The sequence below is a fragment of the Calliopsis andreniformis genome, unplaced genomic scaffold, assembly GCF_051401765.1.
Source record: "Calliopsis andreniformis isolate RMS-2024a unplaced genomic scaffold, iyCalAndr_principal scaffold0442, whole genome shotgun sequence".
Classification (NCBI taxonomy): Eukaryota; Metazoa; Arthropoda; class Insecta; order Hymenoptera; family Andrenidae; genus Calliopsis; species Calliopsis andreniformis.
In genome coordinates, this window is record NW_027480851.1 from 10,001 (window position 1) to 16,732 (window position 6,732).

The 6,732-nt window shown below is 54.9% G+C and overlaps 1 non-coding gene and 1 pseudogene across 1 annotated transcript; both read left to right on the plus strand.

Annotated features, from left to right (window-relative positions):
- Nucleotides 1-434: 434 nt before the first annotated feature.
- Nucleotides 435-589, plus strand: LOC143187960 (5.8S ribosomal RNA). Its single transcript, XR_013003398.1, has one exon. It is a non-coding gene; the product is annotated as a 5.8S ribosomal RNA (ribosomal RNA).
- Nucleotides 590-1,946: 1,357 nt separating this feature from the next.
- LOC143187964 (large subunit ribosomal RNA) lies at nucleotides 1,947-4,856 on the plus strand (annotated as a pseudogene).
- The last annotated feature ends 1,876 nt before the right edge of the window (nucleotides 4,857-6,732 follow it).

The window sequence follows — 6,732 nt, forward strand, 5'->3', positions numbered from 1 at the left end:
GAAGTCCGTTCTCATCGGCTATCCAAATCAGGAGGGGAATACGTACGTGCAGGGCGCTGCGACAATAAAATGGGGGGTGTCGTTTCAGAGGAGAACACCGTGGATGTACGTGGTTCACTTGATCGGGGTATCCCCGTCGGCTCCAATCGTACTCTCCAGGTTGTGATCCTAGGTTTTTAAATGTACTCTACGCCTGGCCGTTACGGGAACCGTTCGCAATTGCGTGGCGGTCTCCGTGCGGAACCGCATCCCAGAGACCCCTGTGTCGTCACTTTCGTTCGTTCGTATCTTACGTTCGGACGAAGTGTCGCGACGCCCGAACCTCCATCGACCGTGTGCTAGTTGGAGGCGCGGGTCTCGGATTCTTCCGAACCCGAGAACTATATACGAGTATGATATATATATATATACATGAACACAGAATATTAAAATACAACCCTGAACGGTGGATCACTTGGCTCGTGGGTCGATGAAGAACGCAGCTAATTGCGCGTCAACGTGTGAACTGCAGGACACATGAACATCGACATTTCGAACGCACATTGCGGTCCACGGATACAATTCCTGGACCACGCCTGGCTGAGGGTCGTTCACGTAACCTTAAGACTGCTTACGTTGGCATCTCGGTGTCACGTACGAGCGATTGTTGGACCGTTCGTCGGCGTTTGCCGCGGTCGCACGAAAACAAGCGAGAATACGCTCTAGACGTCATGGAGGGAAGAAGGTTGTGTGTACACGGCAGATGACTGGAGACATCGTCGTCATCGTCGTTGCTTTGTCGTTCCGGACTTGCGTGAGTGCTACTTTTCACACGGCGTCGTGAGTCGCTTAATTTGTCGACCGCCCGTGCGTGTATGTGCACCGCTCCGGACGCAAGCGCGCGGACGTACGATCATCGACCAGCCTCCGTGTCTCGCCAGATACCCTCGTGATTGTTAACAGACAGCGTTCGCTTTTCGTGCGAGTTTTCATCCGCGCTCCCGACGTAGTCTGAAATGATGCGTGTAAGAAAGAGGCGTGCGTAACCCGCAACGACACACAAGAGAGTTTGTCGTGAGACTACAGAGAAGGACAATGAAAGGGTGTGCGAGTGAGCATGAACACGAGATCGCGTATACCCCACCCGTGTAGTGTGGTGAAGAAATGTATGACGAGAAACAGAGCCCCAGGGATTCTAGAGGGATCGTCTTGTTGCAGGAACAACGCGAAAAGGAGGCACTCATTCGTCGAAACGATGAAGTTCCGGGATGCATCTTCCCCGGCCACGTTTCGGTCGAGTCGTTTGTGGCTCCGTGAATGTGTTGTGCTGTACTACAACTTGTTTCTGTATCCTGAATCCTCTTTGGCGAGGCTTACACAGCCGCCATATATATGACTCATCACATAGGGATGACTTCTCTCCTAGAAGGAGGAGGTGGAAAGGTAGCAGCGTCCGGTCGCCCCATGTCTTCGCGTTAGTCGATCGCCGAGAGAGACCGCGCGTCAAGTCCGGTCGTCCAGTCCACGAAAGCTATACAAAAAGCAAGCGGACGGGCGTTAAACCATACCGGCAGTCGCCTGGCGAGAGTCTCTCTCCTTTAGATCGAATTAAACGAGACGCGAAGATGCTTTGGTGTGGCGCATTAAGGACGATGTGACTTACTCTCCGCTGATCACTTCTGGCGAATGACGAGGAGCTTCCTTACCTTTGGAAACGCTGCTGTTGCGTTACGACAACATATTCCGAAGGCACACGGCGAAGTTGGGACGACGCATCGAACATGATCTCAAGTCTCTCTCTCATTTCCCATTTCTCGTAACATTCGTTCACACACTCTGCCTGGTCCGCTTCTCTCGGTTGTGTGCCCCCGTTGTACGAGGATTACGCCACAGCTTCTTTCGTCATTTTTACACATATATAAAATATATCACTCTACGTGTGTGATATATATTTAACACGTATACGACGACCTCAGAGTAGGCGAGATTACCCGCTGAATTTAAGCATATTACTAAGCGGAGGAAAAGAAACTAACAAGGATTTCCTTAGTAGCGGCGAGCGAACAGGAAAGAGCCCAGCACTGAATCCCGCGGTACTGCCGCAGGGAAATGTAGTGTTCGGGAGGATCCGTTTATCCCGTGACGTTGCATCGCGTCCAAGTCCATCTTGAATGGGGCCATTTACCCATAGAGGGTGCCAGGCCCGTAGCGACCGGTGCGCGTCTCGGGAGGGTCTCTCCTTAGAGTCGGGTTGCTTGAGAATGCAGCCCTAAGTGGGTGGTAAACTCCATCTAAGGCTAAATACAACCACGAGACCGATAGCGAACAAGTACCGTGAGGGAAAGTTGAAAAGAACTTTGAAGAGAGAGTTCAAGAGTACGTGAAACCGTTCAGGGGTAAACCTGAGAAACCCAAAAGTTCGAAAGGGGAGATTCATCGTCGACAAATGCTGGCTCCCGTTGGTGCGCGAAACCCCGAAAGGGGTGTCCGACGCTTTTCCGCAAGGAGGGCGCACGGATGTTACGGCCAACGGCGAACGTTCCGGCTACGTAGACGTGCACTTCTCCCCTAGTAGGACGTCGCGACCCGTTGCGTGTCGGTCTACGGCCCGGGCGGTTAGACCGTTGCGTCGCCTTGTGCGTGCGCGACGGACCCTCGGTGACCCGACCGGCTGCGCGACGGTGTTCCCCAGATGGTATCGGGCCGCAACCAGTCTTCTCATTCGAACGGTGCGTCAGGCCCGCCGCAAGCTCGGTCAGCTTTGTTTGCCCTGTGGTACGGACGTCTTTCCCGTTCACGGGCCTGGCCAGCTGTTAGCCGGCGGAGCCCTCGGACTGGCCAAGCTTTGAATTACCTGTCGGCGGCGCTATTGCTTTGGGTACTCTCAGGACCCGTCTTGAAACACGGACCAAGGAGCCTAACATGTGCGCGAGTCATTGGGATGAGTAAACCTAAAGGCGAAATGAAAGTGAAGGTCGTCCTTTGCGTCGGCCGAGGGAGGATGGGCGCTGCATAGTGCTCCGCACTCCCGGGGCGTCTCGTTCTCATTGCGAGAAGAGGCGCACCTAGAGCGTACACGTTGGTACCCGAAAGATGGTGAACTATGCCTGGTCAGGACGAAGTCAGGGGAAACCCTGATGGAGGTCCGTAGCGATTCTGACGTGCAAATCGATCGCTGGAACTAGGTATAGGGGCGAAAGACTAATCGAACCATCTAGTAGCTGGTTCCCTCCGAAGTTTCCCTCAGGATAGCTGGCACTCACTCCTCCGTTCCTTCGGGGACGCGTGCGAGTCTCATCTGGTAAAGCGAATGATTAGAGGCCTTGGGGCCGAAACGACCTCAACCTATTCTCAAACTTTAAATGGGTGAGATCTCTGGCTTGCTTGGTTCATTGAAGCCACGAGATTTCGGATTAGAGTGCCAAGTGGGCCAATTTTGGTAAGCAGAACTGGCGCTGTGGGATGAACCAAACGCAGAGTTAAGGCGCCTAAGTCGACGTTTATGGGATACCATGAAAGGCGTTGGTTGCTTAAGACAGCAGGACGGTGGCCATGGAAGTCGGAATCCGCTAAGGAGTGTGTAACAACTCACCTGCCGAAGCAACTAGCCCTGAAAATGGATGGCGCTGAAGCGTCGCGCCTATACTCTGCCGTCAGCGGCAAGTGGGGAGGGACGGTGCCATTACTGGTGACCGTCCTCCATGAAGCCCTGACGAGTAGGAGGGTCGCGGCGGTGTGCGCAGAAGGGTCTGGGCGTGAGCCTGCCTGGAGCCGCCGTCGGTGCAGATCTTGGTGGTAGTAGCAAATACTCTAGCGAGACCCTGGAGGACTGACGTGGAGAAGGGTTTCGTGTGAACAGCCGTTGCACACGAGTCAGTCGATCCTAAGCCCTAAGAGAAATCCTATGCAAATGTGGTGTCCTAAAATCAATGTCTGCAAACATATTATTATACAAAGAGATAAATTGAAAGATAAAAAAAGAGACATACACACGTTGGGCGAAAGGGAATCCGGTTGCTATTCCGGAACCCGGCAGCGGAACCGTTTAACATCCGGGCCCTCATTGAGTGTTCGTCGGGGTAACCCAAAATGACCTGGAGAAGCCGTCGGGAGATCTGGGAAGAGTTTTCTTTTCTGTATAAGCGTTCGAGTTCCCTGGAAACTTCTAGCAAGGAGATAGGGTTCGGAACGCGAAGAGCACCGCAGTTGCTGCGGTGTCTGGATATTCCCCTCGGACCTTGAAAATCCAGGAGAGGGCCACGTGGAGGTGTCGCGCCGGTTCGTACCCATATCCGCAGCAGGTCTCCAAGGTCAAGAGCCTCTAGTCGATAGATTAATGTAGGTAAGGGAAGTCGGCAAATTGGATCCGTAACTTCGGAATAAGGATTGGCTCTGAGGAGCGGGGCGTGTCGGGCTTGGTCGGGAAGCGGGTCTGGCTGACGTGCCGGGCCTGGGCGAGGTGAAGGGTCTTAGACTTCGGTCGACGTCCTGGGATCCGAACTCGGTCCCGTGCCTTGGCCTCCCGCGGATCTTCCTTGCTGCGAGGCTTCCGCGTCGGTTCAGCCGTCGCGTGTCGTTTCTTCGGCCGCCATTCAACGCTCGGCTCAGAACTGGCACGGACCAGGGGAATCCGACTGTCTAATTAAAACAAAGCATTGCGATGGCCCCCGCGGGTGTTGACGCAATGTGATTTCTGCCCAGTGCTCTGAATGTCAACGTGAAGAAATTCAAAAAAGCGCGGGTAAACGGCGGGAGTAACTATGACTCTCTTAAGGTAGCCAAATGCCTCGTCATCTAATTAGTGACGCGCATGAATGGATTAACGAGATTCCCTCTGTCCCTATCTACTGGTGGGCAGCGGTTAAGATCCCCAATGTCGCCTGAGGTGTCGGGTTGGGCTTGCCCAAACTAGTATCCTAGACTGGGGGGAGCTGCAGGGACTCGGTCCTCATAGTGGTTGTCCTGCGCAGAGACGTGGCTCCGTCTCAGAAGCGCCCCCGAATGCAAGATCTGATCGATTGAGACCGCACACTAAATGCAGCCACGCAAAAAGCGAATAAGCACCATCGAGAGGTCTCGTCCAACCTCTCATCGCTGGACCCCATGGTTGGTGTGGATGGGTTCCCACTAGGCCATGGGCTTCCAAAACATCTGGAAGACGGAAATGTCCCGTTAATCGGTGCAAAGCAATACGCCGCTGGAAACCCGGCTATTGCTGTGTGCGTTGAGTGTTCAGAGGTGTATACCGAAGGCACTCAACAGGCCTCAACGGGGGCGTTATGCCCTTGTCCGCACAGGACTTGGGCGCCAGGGCAATCGGGAGTCCGATGTCTTCTTGGCGATCACGAAGCGCAATATACTATCTGAGCTGGTCTTAGCCTCTCGTGACGCAAATCGTTATGATCTCGAACCTCCACGCGGTCCCACCGGTCGGCTTACCCCTCCTCGGAGGGCGAAAGAGCCAAGCAAATCGGATCTTAGCGAGGCGGCCCAAAGGGCCTTTGGCTCAAGTGCCCAGTTCCATGCATTGTGTGGGCCCAGAAAAGGAACGGGCTACGAACAGTGGGGTGCCTGTTCGAAATCACCACCTCCTGCGTGTTTGCCGTGCGCGGCGACCCGTGTCGTCGGAAAAGGGGATCCTGGGATCTGAGGGGGCCCTCTCCTGCGGGTGAGACGTCCCCAACACGTACCTTTGGCCTCCGCTTCGACTAGACGGGCGGCTAGGCGAGAAAAGTAGCCCTTTGCCTAGTCAATCGGCTTGGGGAATGACCATACGTGCTTGCACGAGTGGGTTCTCTCTGGGCGAGGAAGCGGGCCCTGGAGTCAGGGGAGACCCTGTCGGCCTTGGCTGTGCGGACTATATCCCGGGTGATGTCCTAACCCGGTGGATGCCGGGTTCCATATTGAGGGTCCGAGGAGGCTGGGGCACACACCGGGATGAAACAATCTATATACGCTATGGATAATATAAAGCCCAACCAAAAAACCACAAAGCAGGCGCAAGTAGTGCTTCACGATGTGAAGCGCGAAATGGCCAAAATGAACGCGAAAGCTGCTTCCAGCAGCCTAGCGGGACGCTCCAGCGCGAGGCTTGCGGCGAAGGACGCGAAAGCGTCTACCCGCAAGGCCTCGGCAGGCAAAGTAGCTCCCTCCCGGGGGAGCGAAAAGGGCCGAATAGTTGTTAATCCGGTCGCCCGGATGAGCAGCTTGAGAGAGAAAGAGACTGCGCGCAGTCTCAAAAGCGTGAAACCCGCGCCCGCTGCTGATAAGGACGCCGCGCGCGGGTTAGCGCTTAAGAAGGACGGACCCCGTGGAAACACGGGCAAAACTCCACCAAAGGTGGTGGTGAAGGCGGAACCGCCAAGCCCCACCAAAGGCAAAGACCCGGTCGCTGGGGATAAGGAACCCGACCGGGTAGTGGGCCAACAAGTATCGAACGTGTCCCCTGTCGTAGCGGAAGCTAAGGCTGAGATGAAGGCAGACGCTAAGGCTGACGCCAAAGTCAAGGCTAAGGCTAACGCGAAGAAAGGGGACCAGAAGGGAAGGGCACCGTACTCCACGGTGCCTGGGACCACCGTGAGGCCTCTCGATCTCATCAGAGACGAAGCCCGAGCCAAGGTGTCGGACGTAAGGTCTGTCTGTTTTCAGAAGGAGTCTAAGGTAAACAGATGGGCTGCGTCTAGTATCCTTGGACATGCCGACGCGCTCTACCAGTTGGTACAGGAGCTGCTTCTTCGGAACAGCTTCTTAGAA